The following is a 19,411-nucleotide window of genomic DNA, read 5'->3' on the forward strand; positions in this document are numbered from 1 at the left end:
TTGCATTTTGTTGGCGACATGCCCGCAACAATGACTGTAGAAGACTTTGTAGGCGGCGACGACATCGCAGCAACCACGGCTGTGATGACAGACGCCGAAATCACTGCGGTAGTTACTGAACATCTTGCAGAAGAAGCTCAGGCTGAATCTACAGGCGATGACAACATTCCGACTTGACAAGAAGCGCTTTACTGCGCCGCCACTGCAGTGCTATTGAAGGCAGTGGATTTGCCCTTATTTAGTGTTTGCAAACTGCGGAACAGTGCGTGATATGGAACCCGATCAACACAAAAAAGCAAGCTGCAATAACGCAGTTTTTTGAACATAAATAAATGGACGTGACCCAAGTAAGCACCCTCTGAGTTGCTGTGCCTTCTGTGATTAAATTTTGCTGCTCTTGAATGTATTTTATACGAAATTTTATATTACAAATTATGGATATAGCGAACTGTTTTCCAATTTTTTAACTGTTTGTTATAACGAGGTTTCACTGTATTCTTTCTCCTCCGAGGATGAGTAACCCAAACGGGCTGCTTGATAGCGCCGCGTTTCCCTCTTTGCTCGCCGGGTGCAAGAGCGCACTGCTAGGCATCGCAGACGCGATGCTCATTGGCCAAAAAAGGATAAAGGGCAAGATGCGCCAGGATCGGCGGGAACCGGCTACAGCCAAGGAGAGATGACGAGCTGCGACAACAGGAAGACTCAAGGTAAATACCTCCCCGCTTTACTTCCTTTGTTGTCGCCATCTTGCCCTTCAACTATCAGGCCCCATCCAAATGGATAAGGTTGCCAGCAAGATCATCACCAGCGTTTTTGGGAAGACCCAATAAATATCTGGTCCCGGGCAAAAGTCCTATTCTGTGTTGTGTCGTACTTCGCATTACCACTTTGCGGCCGTGAGAACGGCTGCCCGTGGTGTGCGATCACAAGAGCTCGGAGTTTGCGGCCTAGACCACAGACGAGGCTCAATGGCCTAGTAAGAACCCCCCCAGATGCTGCATGAAACTAGTTTCTTATCTCTATTACATTTCTCACAACATAAAGATGGGCCACAGATGGTGTCCTTATTCCACATCTAATCAACTGTTTAGAATCCGTACCTCCTATACAAGAATTGAGAGAGATGTGAAAAGAAAATCAGGAACTGTACATTGAATGCACCACTAATGTTGTGTACAACCTTGCTCTTGCCTGTGGCTGCATATACATTTGGCAAATGAGAAAGTGAATTTGACAGCAGACTCCATGAACGTGAAAGAATAAAAACAATGAAAAACAGCACCTTCTATACAGAGGCTACAATTCTGGCACATAGAAAAAAAAAGCTTTAGCAGGAACTAGTTGAGATCATACAGTCAAGCCCGCTTATAACGAACCTAAGCGTCACGCGGCATCCGTTCGTTATATCCCGAAGTTCGCAGTAACTGGACCACAAACTAAAAAAGAGAAAAAAAAAGTTGGCGGTCAAAACACAAAATTTATTTCTTAGCAAAAAGTCTGTGATGCTCGTCTGTTTCTGCAGTGCAGATGCAATGAGGGCGATCTCCAGTTTATTTAAAGCACTAGCATGCTCTTCGCCGAGTCCCTTGGCATAGACAAGTTATTCCTGTGCATTGTTGCGCTTACGTAGGAACTGGGACACAATCGGAGACGACACAGAACAGATGTGCGCAAACTATCAACTGCAGGTTTATTTCTGAGTGCATGTATGTATAGGCATTGTCAAAACAAAAAACAAAATTAAAACATAAAACAAAAATTCCACGATCACATCGTCAAGGCAACATATCTTTTAACGTTCTGTCCAGCATTAAAGAACATGCCTTATCTTTCTGACTTGGCTGCTTGTTATTATATTTCCAAAAATTCTTTTTCTTGATTAGAAAGCTCGATAGAAGGTACGCTTACACATGGCCCTTCTTTTCCTGATTGTATGCAGTATGCTTCCCACAGTTCTCTGATTAGCTTCTCCCTTGAACTGAGCAGTATTGCTGTCTGCCGAAAGTTAGGTGTGCATTCTTTTTGGCATCTGGCGCAGTGAGCTGCCAGATTTCCCGGTGAGTTGACAAGACCGCAGTTGCGCCTATGTTCTCTGAGCCTCTCATTGACGCACCTACCGGTCTGGCCAACATACGTCCGCCCGCATGATAGCGGTATCTTATATACTACACCTTCGCGGCATTCCACGAACTTTGTCTCGTGTTTGACGCCACATGACTCCTCTTTCTCGGCACTGTATTCTTCATTTACTTTCGCACACATAGCTTTCAATTTTTTGGGTGCGGAAAAAACGACTTTTACGTCGTGTCTTTGTGCAACCTTTTTCAGGTTGTGGGAAAGTGCATGGACGTATGGGATAACCACTGGCCTCTTCTTTTCTTTGACATTGTCTTGGTCCCTTATTCGCTTCCATTTGCAAGCAACACGGCTGAGAAAAGCAGGCTATCCGACACCATTGCTCGTTTCAGTGGCGGAAAAAATAATGAGAAGGCCAGTACGAATAAGGGACCAAGACAATGTCAAAGAAAAGAAGAGGCCAGTGGTTATCCCATACGTCCATGCACTTTCCCACAACCTGAAAAAGGTTGCACAAAGACACGACGTAAAAGTCGTTTTTTCCGCACCCAAAAAATTGAAAGCTATGTGCGCGAAAGTAAATGAAGAATACAGTGCCGAGAAAGAGGAGTCATGTGGCGTCAAACACGAGACAAAGTTCATGGAATGCCGCGAAGGTGTAGTATATAAGATACCACTATCATGCGGGCGGACGTATGTTGGCCAGACCGGTAGGTGCATCAATGAGAGGCTCAGAGAACATAGGCGCAACTGCGGTCTTGTCAACTCACCGGGAAATCTGGCAGCTCACTGCGCCAGATGCCAAAAAGAATGCACACCTAACTTTCGGCAGACAGCAATACTGCTCAGTTCAAGGGAGAAGCTAATCAGAGAACTGTGGGAAGCATACTGCATACAATCAGGAAAAGAAGGGCCATGTGTAAGCGTACCTTCTATCGAGCTTTCTAATCAAGAAAAAGAATTTTTGGAAATATAATAACAAGCAGCCAAGTCAGAAGGATAAGGCATGTTCTTTAATGCTGGACAGAACGTTAAAAGATATGTTGCCTTGACGATGTGATCGCGGAATTTTTGTTTTATGTTTTAATTTTGTTTTTTGTTTTGACAATGCCTATACATACATGCACTCAGAAATAAACCTGCAGTTGATAGTTTGCGCACATCTGTTCTGTGTCGTCTCCGATTGTGTCCCAGTTCCTACGTAAGCGCAACAATGCACAGGAATAACAACCACCAACTAGCCTAATTTGAAACTCTCCTAATAGACAAGTTGTCTGAGGCCCTCTATATCATCATCATCATCAGCCTGATTATACCCACTGCAGGGCGAAGGCCTCTCCTATATTTCTCCACTTAACCCGGTTCTGTGCTAGCTGCATCCACTTGACCCCTGCGAACTTCTTAATCTCATCCACCCACCTAACTTTCTGCCGCCACCTGCTACGCTTTCCTTCCCTTGGAATCCAGTTTGTTACTCTCAGCGACCATCGGTTATCCTCTCGTCCCACTACATGTCCTGCCCATGTAAATTTCACCTTCTTAATTTCTACTAGAATGTCGGTAACTTGAGTTATTTCTCTGACCCACTCTGCACGCTTTCTATCTCTTAATGTTACCCCTACCATTTTTCGTTCCATAGCCCTCTGGGTTGTCCTCAACTTAAGTAGAACTCTCTTGGTTAGCCTCCACGTTTCAGCCCCATAGGTGAGTACAGGCAAGATGCAACTGTTGTATACTTTCCTCTTGAGCGATACCGGTAAGCTGCTAGTCATAATCTGCGAGTGCTTGCCAAATGCGCTTTATCCCAATCTTATTCTTCTTGTTATTTCCTTTTCATGGTCCAGATCTGCGGTTACTATCTGTCCTAAGTAGACAGATTCGCCTACTACTTCCAGTATTTCGCTACCTAATGTAAACTGCTGTTCCTTCCCGAGACTGTTGAACATTACCTTAGTCTTCTGCATATTGATTTTCAAGCCTACCTTTCTACTTTTCCTGTCTAGGTCATCAATCATTATTTGCAGTTCATCCCCCGAGTTGCTTAGCAAGGCAATGTCATCAGCAAATCGCAGATTACTGAGGTATCCTCCATGTGCTTACGGCAGATGTGCTTACGGGTGCTGGCTCAGATGTTTCATCTTCATCTGATTCTTCCGCGTCGCTCTCGGCCCGCACTTCAGAAACGATGCCTTCGTCAGTGCACGGTTCCGCAATATCAGAGTCTTCATCCGCAGAAATCCGCGTCTTCATCCGCAGAAATAAAATCCTGCCAACCAATGCCAGGGCTTCCCATGCCGGAGTCGACGACGCGCTGCCACAAATCGCCGCCGGAATCATCATCACCGGAGGCATCAGGCCCGACGTTCGGTACTGCGTCGACGAAGCCGGCCTTGCGGAAACAGTTTCGCACGCAAGCGGGCGTCACCTCCGCCCAGGCCGCCTTCACCATCTCAAGGGCTGAATTGGTTGGTTGGTTGGTTCATAGGAAGGGAAAGGCGCAGTATCTGTCACACTTGCTCTGTGGACACCGTAAGGGAAGGGATGAAGGTGGGAGTGAAAGTGAATAGAGAGAAAGGGGAGCCGTAGTGGAGGGCTACGGAGTAATTTCGACCACCTGGGATGAAACTCAGAGTCGCAAGTTAGCGGCCGGACGGTCAACGGCGATGAGCAAGCGCTGCACAATGCGGCGCCTATGCGATGCCTTAAAGGAGCGTATTATGCCCAAATCAAGAGGCTGCATTTTAGAAGTGGTATTGGGCGGCAGGAAAAGTACAGTCACTGCAGTCAGAGACGTTTGCACGTGGTGCGCTGAGCAATTGCCGAGCAACAGCAGCACGTGCCTGCTTTGCCTCTGCATGTCGCGGTCAAACTCGGCCAGCCACACTGCGAATAAATCCCATGTCATCCAGGACTTAGTATTGTGCCTGTAGCGCATGGGTACATGCTTCCTAAAGCAACGTGGCTTCTTAGATTTTCCGATTACAAATGGCATGCGCCGGTCGCTGGCATTCATATTAGTGCACAGAAGAACTGTAACGTGCACTTTACCGTGTTTACCGCCTGTGCATGACTCCCCTTTCATGGAGTGCGTCTTGTCTGGAAGCATCTGATAAAATAATGGTTTCATCTGCGTTATACACATCCTGCTCCGCGTAGCTTGCAATAACCGAACGAGCCTCACCGACAATCGATTTAAAAACAATCCCATGCCGAACTTTGAACCGATGTAGCCAGCCATTGCCTGGGCAGAAGTCGGGAAAATCTAGTAGGAATGCGAAGTCTTTGGCTTTGCCCAGCATCATTGGTCCACTTATCGGAATGTTGCGAGCCCGTGCGTCGACGAACCACTTCAGCAGCGCATCCTCTATGTCCGCATAGGTGGCCTTCCGCAGGCGCTTTCTGTCCGCTGTGCTGGCGTCGGAGCTGGCGATCTTTTCCTTATTCTTCAGAATTGTCGAGATGGTTGATTTCGACACGTTGTACTTCTTCACCAGCTCGCAATTTTTAGCACCTTGAGACAGTTCCGTCACTGTAAGGTCCGGCGCGTTGCCGTTTGTATTTTTGGCATCCTTGACTGGGAAGGAATGTCTCGGCGGGGTGCCGTGGTGCGAACTGCACGTCTGGTCTGTTTTCAAACACTTCCTAGAAAGAGACCATTAGTTCAAGAGCGCAGGCTCCTCGTTCGGACCCCCGCCACACGTGTCCCTTTGTTACGGGAGACGGGAGAGACCCTCCGCTTCCCTCAAGCCGGACCTCATTAAAGCGGCCCGCCCCGCGGTCCCGTCGCCCGAGTGAGAACGGCCAGGGGCCATAAATCCCGCGAGAGGGGTCTGGCTTTCGTTCCGCTGCATAACGTATAGCTTGCTAGTACACGACTGTCAGTAAGCGAAACGGTCGGACAGGCTGCGACGAGTGGCCCACATACGCGGGGAAGAGCTACAGTTACTGTGTTTTTATATTTTTACGTGTGGAAAGGGGCGCGCTCTCGGCTCACCTCTGGAGCGCAGGACGGGCCCCGGGTGTCTTTTGCTGGAGCTACTCCTTGCGTTAGGACGCTCGCGCTGGCGAGCGCCTGGAGTAGCTAGTGGTTGCTTTGGAGCTGGGACAAGAGGCGCCAGCTCGACTGCAGGGACGCGGAGTCCCTTGTCGCTCTGTTTAGCGGTTGGCACGGCCGACCACGGCTAGTTTTCCTTTGTGAATATAACTCTTGTACCTCTTATTCTTTTGTATAAAGTTCTCCGGTTGTTTATCAAGTTGCTCCACCAACTTACTGGCTTGCTCCACCATCCAGTCACCCATCAACATCCGAACCAAAAACTTTACTGTCACAATTGCTCGCTTCGTTGCAATGTCCAGCGCTTTTTGTTTCGTGACCGCTGGAGGCAGGCAATTCCCGTCCGCCATCCCGAATTATACGACTCAGGCCCGACAGACGAAGCGCTCACACCACACACACGAAATGACAACAAAGCGCCGCAACTGACGGAGCACGTGCGCACGTGCGACAATCACGCGAGGCAAGTGAGGAAGTGCCTAAGGAATGGAACGGAACGGAACGGACACACAGCGGGGCATGGTATGCAGTGGGGAGACCAATGAGAGGCATCCCTGAGCGTCAGTGCTGCCACCTGTTGGCTCCTACCGTAGTTGCTTTCAACCGCCCATGGCCTCCGAGACTACCTCCGCAAATCTCGGAGGCCACGAACCGTCACCACCGTACAGCGGCGCGCGCGCGCCGCTGCGCATTCAGTCCGCCCGTGCAAACAGTACAACCGCTAGCGTATGAAGAGGTCGGCTTCCTGGCGCCCCGCGCCCCTGGCACGGCCGCTCAATGGAACAGCCAGGAAATGAAACGACGAAACTTCGAAGACTATGCCGGCGGCCGGCGCCGTGGAGACAGGCGAAGACGAGGGAATGGCGAGAGGAGAGGGGAGCGGAGTTGCGAGGAGGGGCAGCAGCGTGGCCTTGGAGGCCACACCACGCGCCGACACTCGTAGGCAACGCGCGTCGGCGAGCAAAGGGTAGCTCGCTTGCGAGGAGGATTGTAAAAACAGACCAAAAGGGATGGGAGCCCATTGTTATCTCGTATCGGGGCGCCGGGTTTACGCCGTCCGTTCGCTGTAACCGATCGGCAGCGCTCATGAACGTTCGTTCTACGTGCGATCTTGTGCCATTGAAGTAATGTATATTTTGGTGGTCGCTCCGGTCTCGTTAGTTATAAGCAAAAGTTCGTCTTAAGTGGGGCCGTTATAAGTGGGCTCGACTGTATAACTAAATGTCATGAGAAATTCAGCACTGCTTCAGCTTTACTTTTGAGCAAATACCTAAGAGCCACATTTGATCTTACTGATGTCACTCCCTGTTCCAACAGTTCAGTGACTGAGGGCACGCAAAATAAATAAATAAATAAATATGCTTTTGCATTGACATTTTTAATGTCTGTTTTACTTGACGCAGCTTCAGTGTCAGTTACCTTTCAATCTACCTTGCTGGGACACTTTTTAGCCAGCTGACCAGCCAATTTTCTTGTCAACAATTTTGAATTATTCTTTTTTTTTTTTATTTTGCGCTTCCTGATGACAATTCTGCTACAATGAAAATTCCATATTTTACTGCCACCTGTTTTTGTAGGTAGCTCATGAATTTTTAAATGATGCTGCAGCTGCTTTATTTGGGGTATCTTATCTCCATTACATTACACCCGGGCTTTTTGCACCCAGCAACAGGCTGCCAATTTCAATCAAGCAGGCATTCATCTTTTGCCATATTAGTGACGTATGTGCTGCAGTAATGTAGCTGCTTCCTAAGAAAAATATAACTGAAAGTTGTGCTTCACATGTGCCACATGTGTTTGGTTGTCCTTGTCTTCTTTGCAGTAGTATTGACCTTCTATAAAGAATGGATTGGCTGACAGCCAACCATATTTTCAAATCTGTGCAAGATATATTAAGAAAAGTCAATCTAGGATGGCGTTCTGTATGAATCATAGCTGTAATAAAGGCTTTTTAAGATGGGCTTAAGGAAGCTGTCTTTCGAGTTTATGGTTTAAGTTGGTTGTCCAATGACAGCTCTACCAAGACATATGGCATGTGCACCAAAGCAATAAAGGGATGAGTCATGAAAATCTGTGGTAGCAATCAGAAAGGCCAAAGAAATGACATTAAAACCACAAATTCAATTACTAATCTGGACGCAACTGGATCAGGGTAGGTAACAAACCTAAGTTAAAGAAGTCTATTGCATGGCCACATTCATTATAGGTGCATACCACATTAGTCCCAGAAGAGTGTTGGCTTGTGTAGGTGGGGCAGTCTCCAAGCAATGAATGTGGATGCAGGGAATGCACTTTACCTTCAGATGCTTTGTAGATGGCCACTGGGAACAGCAAAGCAGCCATACCCAGATGATAAGTGGCGGTGGGGTTGAGGGTGCGAAGCAGCTGCAGCTAGGCAAGGCCTCAAAGCAGAACCTGCATCCAAAAGGATGGCTTCAATACCTTGCCTCAAAGTAAAATATGTTTATAAAGAGCTGCTATTCAATGACATTTTAAGCAATTAGTTATACATTCATCCTTAGAGCACAGTACAAGATATTACAAACAGTAGATAGCAGGTGGTCATGCCCATGCTGCAAATTAGCCATTCAGGGTATGATGTGACAGTATTACACACATACAGATGTTTGTTTTTTGCTTTTTAATGTTTTGTTAAATATTTTTTATAATTTTCACTTTTCTACAGCAATACTTAGCATAACCAAACTTTTGCTTTCTATTCCGAGAAGTTTGAAACTTTGAAAGCATTTTTCATTTTTTTAGATTATTTCATTTGCCAATAATTAAATTTTATTAATTAGCCCCATCAAGCATTAGCTTTTCATTTTATGAAATTTGCCACCTCTGAACCCCCTTTCTTTATTTTTTCACTTATTTCAACAATTACAATGATTTAATAAATTGTCATCAACTACAAAACAAATATTCAATTTACTAGAACCACAAATTGCCATGATATGGTTTTTTTACGCAGCCCCCGATTATTTCTGACATACTACACTGACCATTACTGCCATGTTGACGGCTTTTCAATCAAACGAGCAGTTTAAAAGGATGCTACAGACACTCAAATATGCTATCAAAATCTAATAAACGGCATTTGGTGACACTGTCGCCGCATATCTGGCAGCAAAAAATTGAATTATTGCTGAGATATTGCGATAAAAAGTTGGTTTCTTTTGTTCCCGCTGGTTGAATTCAAACTTTCTCCTACTACGTAGTAGGGTAGAACGATGCACACTATGACACAAGAGGAGACTGTGATTGCTGGCGCGCTGGGGAGCGGAGGATACTTCGCAGGTGCGTGTCGAGTCATGATCTTCATTCGATACGCACTTAGGGTAGGCGCATCTGCAACTCTGAGCTCGTATTTCAGGCGCCGCAGGCCCAAACCAAACTATTCGAGCATGCACGAAATGCCTGAGCCGGAACATAACCAAAACTGAAGTGGATGCCCATAGCATCGTGTTAGCTGAGAGGCTAGCGGCCTCTACCGACAAGCGGACGAAATGAGTAAAGTTTTACATTTGCCTTGCAGCATTTGCGTTGTCTTTTTGCCATCGTTTACGTGTGATAAAAGCATGTTATCATATTCGAGACAAAACCGACTACTGCATTCAAACAGTCAACGTAATTCGCATCTGTCAGCCTCCGGGATCTCTTGCGCGTCACGTGATTTGTAGTTGCAAGCCTCGGTTGTTTCGGCTGTGGTGGCGAAACCTGTATTCCTGTTCTTCCTCCTTAATACCTTATAACAGCTCTGTTTTCAGTAAGAGTGGCTTTTTTGAAATTAGGAACTGGCATTCTATCGATGCAAGCCCACATCATTTTTCTCTTTAGTGTCCCTTTAAGCAGCCACTTAAAACATTTGCTGAAGTTGTCTCAAAGGAAGCAATATGCACTAGTGAAAAACATTCCAAAAATGGCTTTGACCCAACCTCTTTTCTCTAATCATTCAGCCACAAGCCCTTTGAAGCCGTCATGAGCAATAATAAAGATAGGGGCACGTCCATGATTCCCAAAAATTGTAGGCCTTTGTGTATTGGCAGAAAAGATAATTGCTAAATATGCGTTCAAAACTTCCTGTCCAAAAGAGAGTGTGTCTCACGAAACAAATATCTAAAATCAAAGAAGAATATATGGTGTGCAGTTATGCATCTACAGACACAGAAAACAAAAAGGGTAGCAAGAAAACGCTAACTGAATATGTATGTCGTTCGAAGTCCCAGGAATATGTCTACCATCTCAAAAATCTGGCACAGGAGCTGTAATGAAGCCTGCTTCTGGTATGAAAGATAATGAACGTTAATTGGTTCCCCCTTATATCTCTGCACGTGGAAGTAAATGATTTTCTTTTCAGATGTTTTGCATGCATCAAAAACAATTCTCCATCGCTTACTAATCCAAGCATAAATTGATAAACCTCAGTTTGAACTCTGTGCTCTTTGTTTTCTGGCTTTGCTCACACTTTTATAAGTCTTAAAGATCATCAACGGGGTCAAATTGCAAATGTATTAGGCCTTACTGCTATGCATCGCAAGTCCATAAATAGCATGCTAACAGCTAATGTTATCATTGAAAGTTAGATCAACAAGAGGAATAACAAGTTTTTGCAGAAAAACATGTACTATGTATCAATTTTTCCAATATTAAGCCAGCTAGCTATTTCTACTTAGAAAAGCACATTGTGTGGGGAAGCACCGGTTAAGTTTCCAGAGGAAGAAAGTTCAGACGCACCTTGTGTGTGTGCAAACTGATTCATAATTGCAGATAAGTGGCTTCCTCTTACTGACCTGCTTACAGAAAACCACAGTGGAACCTTCTTAATGCTTAGTTCTTTTTTCCGCAAAAAGAAAAAAAAATAAATAAAAAGGAAAGTTCCCTTTACCTGCAGGTAGCTTTGCTCTGCATAATTGAAAGCCAACTTGTCTGGTATACTATTAACCACAGGCTATATGTCGGTACCCACAGCTACTACAAAATGGCTAATAAGGAATGCATTTCTCAAAAAGAAAGCAACACTGAGCCTCATGAAACGCTGTCAAAAACAGTTTCAAATTATTGTGAATGCCACAAGCCTGTTCACTTCAAACTGAAGTTTAAGTATAAAAGCAACCACTGTGTTTTGCTATAATCATGGCAAGTGATTTGGTATTACGACGGCATAGAGAGAAAAACAGTATTTCCTTAATAATTGAAAAAGGAAACAATACAAAGGAGTTATCTAACTTGTCCACTCTTTCATACATATACCAGTGAGCTGAATGACAGGCCCCATATCGCAGCTTTAAACAGGTGACACGCATGTACAATAGATTCAATGTGTCATGTTAAAATAACACCACACAATGCAACCTCACCCATGCATGTATTTGACACTTCATAAAATGTAATCTCTATATGGTCGGAAAAAATAGACATACTGCTCTAATCACCACATAATGCGGAAATTCCAACCACCAATTGGCCTCCAGATAGAGGTAAATATATAGACATCCAAAATTGCTGCCATCTATTGGACATTCAGCGAACCGGGTTACACGATGCCATGTTCAAGGGTTGAGTGCGTCAGCTGTGCTTACGGCTGCTGCTGGCGCGTTAGCTGCATCTGTTTTGTGCTGTGATTTCAGTGTATTTGTTTGCATTCAAAGCAAAAAATGACAGAATAATAGACGAGTGACTTCTCCACGCTGCCGACATTCCAATTTTACTTCGTGAAGCAATACTCCACTGCCAAAACTTCTTGCAAACGGTGGTAAGAGCTACAAATGAAAAAACATTCGTTGTTGCTCTGGGGCATTCCTTGATACGCTACTCAAATATGCGTACATGAAAGTGCAAAACATATTTATATTGCCTCCAGGTGTAAAAGATGTTTGCAATGTCATTACGTGTACACGACGGAGCCCTATGCTGTTTCTTTTTTTTTCATATTGGACTGATGCCTAATAAACACTGCATTCTGATGGACCTTCACAGTTCCCAGTGAAGCGCACAGACTACTGTTCCCACCCTCTGTCTGAACGTTTAGCAGCTGATGTATCTCGTTAGCGTGTAATCAACCATATAGCAGATGACATATTCTATATGTTAAGAAAGGGGACACTAAGGACCTTAAAAATTACAGACCAATCAGCTTACTGTCTGTTACGTATAAGGTATTTACTAAGGTAATCGCTAATAGAATCAGGACAACCTTAGACTTCAATCAAGCAAAGGATCAAGAAGGGTTTCGGAAACGGTACTCTACTATCGATCATATCCATACTATCAATCAGGTGATAGAAAAATGCTCAGAATATAACCAGCCCTTATACATAGCATTCATTGATTACGAAAAAGCATTTGACTCAGTTGAAACCTCGGCGGTGATGCAGGCATTGCAAAAATCAGGGGGTAGACGAGCCGTACGTGAAAGTGCTGGAAGATATATACAGTGGCTGCACAGCAACCATAGTTCTGCATAAAGAAAGTAACAAAATTCCCATAAAGAAAGGTGTTAGGCAAGGAGACACAATCTCCCCAGTACTATTCACAGCTTGCTTAGAGGAAGTATTCAGAGACTTGGAATGGGAGCAGTTAGGGATAAGGGTAGATGGAGAATACCTCAGTAATCTGCGATTTGCTGATGATATTGCCTTGCTAAGCAACTCGGGGAATGAACTGCAAATAATGATTAGTGACCTAGACAGGAAAAGTAGAAAGGTAGGCTTGGAATTCAATATGCAGAAGACTAAGGTTATGTTCAACAGCCTCGGGAAGGAACAGCAGTTTACATTAGGTAGCGAAAAACTGGAAGTAGTAGGCGAATATGTCTACGTAGGACAGGTAGTAACCGCAGATCCGGACCATGAAAAGGAAATAACAAGAAGAATAAGATTGGGATGGAGTGCATTTGGCAAGCACTTGCAGATTATGTCTAGCAGCTTACCGGTATCGCTAAAGAGGAAAGTATATAACAGTTGCATCTTACCTGTATTCACCTATGGCGCTGAAACGTGGAGGCTGACCAAGAGAGTTCTACTTAAGTTGAGGACAACCCAGAGGGCTATGGAACAAAAAATGGTAGGGGTAACATTAAGAGATAGGAAGCGTGCAGAGTGGGTCAGAGAAATAACTCAAGTTACTGACATTCTAGTGGAAATTAAGAAGAAGAAATGGACATGGGCAGGACATGTAGTGCGAAGAGAGGATAACCGATGGTCGCTTAGGATAACAAACTGGATTCCAAGGGAAGGAAAGTGTAGCAGGGGGCGGCAAAAAGTTAGGTGGGCGGATGAGATTAAGAAGTTCGCAGGGGTCAAGTGGATGCAGCTAGCACAGAACCGGGTTAGGTGGAGAAATATGGGAGGCCTTCGCTCTGCAGTGGGTATAGCTAGACTGATGATGATATGTTAATGGCTAAAATCCCCAACCACGTGAATTTGCCGGCAAAACACGAGGTCAACAATGTGATTCCGTGCGCGCTGATCCTCCTCAGATATGTATAGCTCCTGTTGCCGTCACATCGTGGTTCTATTTCGTGAAAATCAATATATAGCAGATACTGCTGCCTGAACGAAGTCACATAGCAAAGGTCTGCCTTATACCCAGACGCAATGTCAAGCTCCTTCGTGGACGAGTATTCGAGCAGTGCTTTGTGCAATGCGCAGTTTTTGCAGCAAAGTCTTTCTCCTCTCTAATACCGCATTTTTTCTTTTTCTTTCCTAAATTTTTGACAGAATTGAAATATTTCAATTGTTTTTCGTTGTCCATGTCAGGGATGAGCTTAGTAAAGAAACAGGAGGGGGGGCGAACGAGGTTTAATGGCTTTCTTTGCTTGTGAAGATATTGAATGAAAAAACTAATCGCACTGCGTTCCCATGCAATATTTGACACTAGCGACATTCTTCACGAAATCGTTTTGCGAAAAAGTAGCGAACATATATGGGCTGTCTAATGTTAAATGGTGGGTTTCTTTCTATAGCTGCCGAATATATTTTGCAAAGTCCGAATTTATGGGGCGTCCAGTCAGTTGACACCTGAAAGAACACAAATTTTTTCAGTGTGAAGCTGTGATACATGCGATTTTTTTGCAAAACAACAAACGTTATTTGCCAGCAGCAATGCAGGGAAGTAGTAGAATGTACCAAGCAATGGGCATACAGAAAATGGGATTGCTATATGCATAGGGCTGGGTACTTTTAGACAAAATAAAGTTGGAAGACGTGGGCGCTCATTCTTGTTTCTACTGCAATAGCCGCAGTAGCAAACCTCACTGCTAAGTGCGGTAAGGCTCACTACAAACGATATTGCTCTGTGTCAAATGGTTGACAGTTTCAATCCCTACCTCATTACACTATTCATGGCGCGCCATGAAGGTTAAACAAGAAACTTCATCATTCAGTGATATGGACGGGAGAAAAGAAAACTGGCGTGGCCCAAATTAAGGCGTAACTTCTTTTCGATGCATCTCACACAACTCGTAGAAAAAAAATCTCGCACTTATAAAGAAGAAGCAAACAGCGCAGTGATCGCCATCACTATAGCAACAACAATCATGCAAACTTGAGGTAGACGAGAGCAGCTACATGGTAGGGGCAGTTGCTGCCCCGCATATACTCAGAGTCATTTCTTTTGCAAGTCGTGTTCTGGAGATGCATTTCAGCAACTGAAGCCTGGACGTAGCAGACTATATTCAATTCACCGATGAATCGAATGCGTAAAGACGTTGGAATATTGCGCTGGAGTTTAAGAAGATAATTTGGTGCCTTTGAAGTGCCGAAACATGCTCTATCTGGATACCTGGACGTATACATACGGGAGAAATTTGTTGACAGCTTGTATGCATGAAACTTTAAAAGCTGAGATGAATTGGCGCGACAAGGAAATCAGGAACAACACTCTTGCACATCTTTTATGCGAAAAGGCAATGTGCAGTCCGTCTACAGGCAAATTTAACACACCCTGGGCGATATATTTCGTCTGCCTTAGCACAGAGTACTGATTTGCAATCTTCCAATGCACGCTAAATAAGATATTTTACAATTCAGGCATGCCATTGATCGAAAGTGTGCCTAGCGCGACAATCACGCGAATGCAGATTAACACAAGCCTCAAGAAAAAAAAAAAAAAGCTCGAGGGATGTAACTGCTGCCTGTGCAGCAGAGGCATAACATGGGTGTCGGCAGGTATCTTTTCTGGGGGGGGGGGGGGGGGGGGGGCGCTGGTTGTTTGGTTCAAAAGTGACTTTCAACATACTTGAACTCCACCTTTGTGAAGTGAGGTCTTTGAGAGCAGGTTATATATAATTCAAGAAACCTCAAACAGAGATCGAAATTTGTGTGAGGTAAGCGAACACTGCAGCAAGTGTAAGAAATACACACATGCCTATGAAAGAATAGCTGTTCTACACGAATGCTGTGCCACCAACACAAGACAGATGGCAGAGGCTCAGGCCATTTCAAAATTTTTAAGTGTGTTACCATGCCGTCCATGCACTTGTGTGGAAAAGGATTGTACAGTCGAGCCCACTTATAACAATACACAAGTGCCAAGAAAATGTCATTGCTATAACCAATAATTGTTATAACCGGGTTTGCCAAAAAATGCAGTCAACACAAGGTTCAAAAATTTTAATCAAGCAGAAAAAAGTTGTCCACTACTTAACAAAAAAAGCACAGTCCGTGAGCTTCGCTTGCTTCACAGAAAGCTTATTAACATTGGTCTCGAGAGCATCTAATTGTTCGACGTGCTCAAGTGGAAGGCCCCTTGAAAGAACGAAGTCCCAGAGGGAATAAATCATATGCAGGGCCTCCTGTGAGGACACTACTTGGAGAGGCTGATCTGCAGTGTCGTCGTCATCGCTGTCGTTGCCCGCCGCTCGCACATTTTCCACGATTGCCTCGTCAGTGAGGATTTCGGACGTTTCCACATCATCATCTGCATGCAGAAACTCATCCAGTCCCGATGCATCATTGCTGAGTGCAGACCACAGTTCTGGCATCCCTTCATTGGTCGGAGCTACGCAAGCATCAGCCACGGCAGTCGTGCGATCCCGAACGAAGCCTGCTTCCCTGAAACAATTCTGCACCGTCGAAGTATATAGTTCTGACCATGCACCGAACATGAACTGAACTGCCATCAGTAGGCTAATCTTAAAATCAGGCTGCTCATCACTTCTCCGCGCAGCCATGTCCATGGCAAGCACTAACCTGTTCAGGACGCGGCAGTGGTACAGGGCCTTAAAATTAGCGATAATGCCGGCATCCGTAGGCTGCAAACCTGAAGTGGTGCTCGGCGGAAGGAAGAAGACGTCCACGCTGGAAAGCTCTGGCAGGGAATGATGGTGCTAAGAAACCATTGGAACAAGGCTTCCTCCACTTCCTTGTAGGCGCCCTGCCGGACCCTTTTCCGTTCGTTGTTCTTCGAACCAGAGCATTCTTCTTGAAGCAGCTTATCTGCGGAGCGGATGATTGTAGAAACTGTCAGTTGAGGCAGTCCTTACTTCAGCACCAGGGCCAACACCTTCTGTCCATTCTTGTGGTCCTCAACTATGCTGCGCTTCGTCTCCAATGAAATCGCTGTACGTTTTCTTTTTGCTGGCAATAGCGCCGTGCAGTCCGGTGAAGGGCGTACGGCAGACGGATCTGCCATTGTACGACGAGAAAGCGAAACGCCACAGGCGTTGCACACACACCACGTGCACCCCACACGTATAAGCACTACGACCGCCCGCACACAGCCGCCGCTATCGCCACACAGAGAGTCGGTCGGGACGGCGGCGGGGACGCGACCATGTGACGGAGCGCGGAGGTGTGGGGGGGGGGGGGGCAAGGGTAGAGAAACTGAGTGCTCTCCTCTCTTCGTATCGTGGGCGCAGACCACTCGTCTCGAGGAGTGGAAGGGTGACATGCGGTGCGAAATGCGCTCGCTTTGCGCGATTGCGGACGCTCGCGTTTTCGACGGAATCACGCATATTTTATTTTGAAGCTGGGTCACAGTAGCCGGTTTTAATCGTTATAACCGTTAGTGCAGCAACCCATCATTGTAGTAAATGGATTTTTTTACTATTGGATACATAGTAAATTTGACGGTGACATGGCTGTTCATTGTTATAGCCGATATATTGTAATAACCGGTATCGTTATAAGTGGGCTCGACTGTACTTAAATGCTCATGACCCTGTTAAACATTACAGGAAAGGACTGGAGCAACAAAGTAATCATGTAACAGTTGCATGACGTGTTCGTTGTTTCTTTTCCTTGTATTGTTTTAAAACTGGTGGCTCTGAAAGCCGGTTCAAGTCTATTACCAGTGTTGTTAGTTCTTTTGTTTGCATCAGTCGTCCTTGCCCCTATCACTACTGCACTGTATTAATCTGTTTCAAGCAATAATTTTAAGAAAAAGAGAAACGTAAATCAACATTTTGTGACCCATAAAAACAAAGGTAAAACAAGAGACAGAAGATGTCTTCGGCATGAAAGAGCACTCAGCAAGGGTTATAGGGGAGCCCGAGTTAGCAAGCCGAGCTAACATTTCGACAAGGGGACTTGTCTTTGTCTGGGCAGCATGATCATCGTACTCAGAAACATCTGTCAATGCCTGTCCAAAACCAGTTAGGTACAAATAAATAACAAATCTGGCGCAATCAAAATGTCAGAAACTACAGTCTAGGCAACCAGACACATAATGAGCATAAAAAAAAATGTTCATGCGATGAAGATCATAAATCAAGACGTAGAGAAATTTACCTTTCTTTGTAATACCAACAGGATCACAATCCTAGGTTGGATTGATCCAGCAGTCAAAAGACACAGCCAATAACGTGCATACTTATAAACTGATCTAAATACCTGTGTCCACAAAAGACAGCTGCTATCTTGATCACCAACTATAAATTTAAGCTAGCCCAGGCGTACATGAACACACAAACACACAAGAATACGGGAACTAGCATGAGCAGAAATGCGTAGAACGAGACACAGATGTGGGCCAATTTGTGAGGTTCTTTTCTTTAAATCTTCTGGCCACCTTGCTCTGTGGCTTATTCAGAGACAGCAATCTAAATAGATGACCAGAGCGACCAATTTAACGACGAATAATTTTATGTACACACATGGACGGGACGAGAGTAGGACGAGTAAGTGGGACGAAGACTAAACACAAAATGGTCTACAGTCACCAGTTCGTTGGGTAGGCAGGAACGTGAAGTCGGCGTAGACGCTCGCTCCGGTTGTTCGTGAGTTGTAGGGTCGCCGACGTATGGCCTCGGCAGGTCTAGCGGAAGGCTAGGCCACCGAATGGGGCCCAGTGGAAGCACGAGACCTCGGGTTGTCGTACCACGGCCAATGAGTCCGGTATCCCCGATGTGCGTAGGCTCAGCACGGCGCCGAACGCTCGTGCCAGTGAAGATCTGCAATTACAGCAGCGGTGAAGAGCTGGCGCTGTGGCACTTCCGGGCCCGACCATCGTTCCGAGCTTCGTGGACAACAGGAGGAACAGGACAGGATACAACCGGCAGGCCCCAGGTCTGGATTCCCAGGTCAGGCCTGGCAGAAGACGCACCGCTCCGAGCTCCTTGGACAGCCGATCGGCTCCGCTGCTCGCCCGTTCTTTCCTGCTCGTGCCTCGCGCTCCTTGAACCAACCTCCACGTTTTCCTCTTCTTTCTCCAAACGTGGTTTTCCTTCTTCGTCTTTTATCAAATTCTCCCCACTCACACACATGTTCTTCACACAATTACTGCTTAACTTCACACATTTCAAAAAAAAAGAAAGACCCAATTTGCCTCCCGCTGAAGCTAAAGTCACAAAAAGCATTGCACACACACGGTAGCATTTTTTAAAATACAAAACGACCGTGTCTATACTCATGCTGCAGCCTTTCTGCACCACATCTTCTCGTAACAAATCACCGAGACTAACCCACAGGAGCCGTGACCTCTCTACGGCAGTTGAAATGAAGAACCAACACTATTTAGAGGCTGTAAAGACATACTGCAACAGTATGATTCAATACGTCGTCTCTCTAACTTGTCTTACTTTGTAATGTGCACAAGTACTTTAAATTCAGATTGTAATAATTGCTTACCTCTAAAGACAACAGCTAGTCATGCAGACAGCTGTTCACCTTTATCCAGGTTCAGCAAAGGTACTGCTGTATATTTGGCATATCCAACTTGTAGTCGCATTGAAAAGAACTGTCCAGGCCTCCTCCTTCCGATCCTTTCAAAGTGGACACAGAACACCCATTCTTTAGACAGAGCACAGCACAATGATGCTAGCAAGACTTGAAATGGCCC

The 19,411-nt window shown here is 45.4% G+C and overlaps 1 long non-coding RNA gene across 2 annotated transcripts in view; it reads right to left on the reverse strand.

Annotated features, from left to right (window-relative positions):
• Nucleotides 1-19,411, reverse strand: part of LOC146182835 (uncharacterized) — a 42,495-nt gene that overhangs the window by 13,718 nt on the left and 9,366 nt on the right. The window contains exons 3-4 of one of the 2 annotated variants that reach the window (XR_014708399.1): nucleotides 19,201-19,334; nucleotides 8,428-8,545 (exon numbers count right to left, since the gene is read on the reverse strand). This is a non-coding gene — a long non-coding RNA (uncharacterized LOC146182835). Of the gene's footprint in view, nucleotides 1-8,427; nucleotides 8,546-18,293; nucleotides 19,335-19,411 lie in introns of both variants that reach the window. The other variant, XR_014708398.1, reaches the window with a different exon arrangement.

This window comes from Amblyomma maculatum, chromosome 7, assembly GCF_055883805.1.
Source record: "Amblyomma maculatum isolate TAMU_Amacu chromosome 7, ASM5588380v1, whole genome shotgun sequence".
NCBI lineage: Eukaryota > Metazoa > Arthropoda > Arachnida > Ixodida > Ixodidae > Amblyomma > Amblyomma maculatum.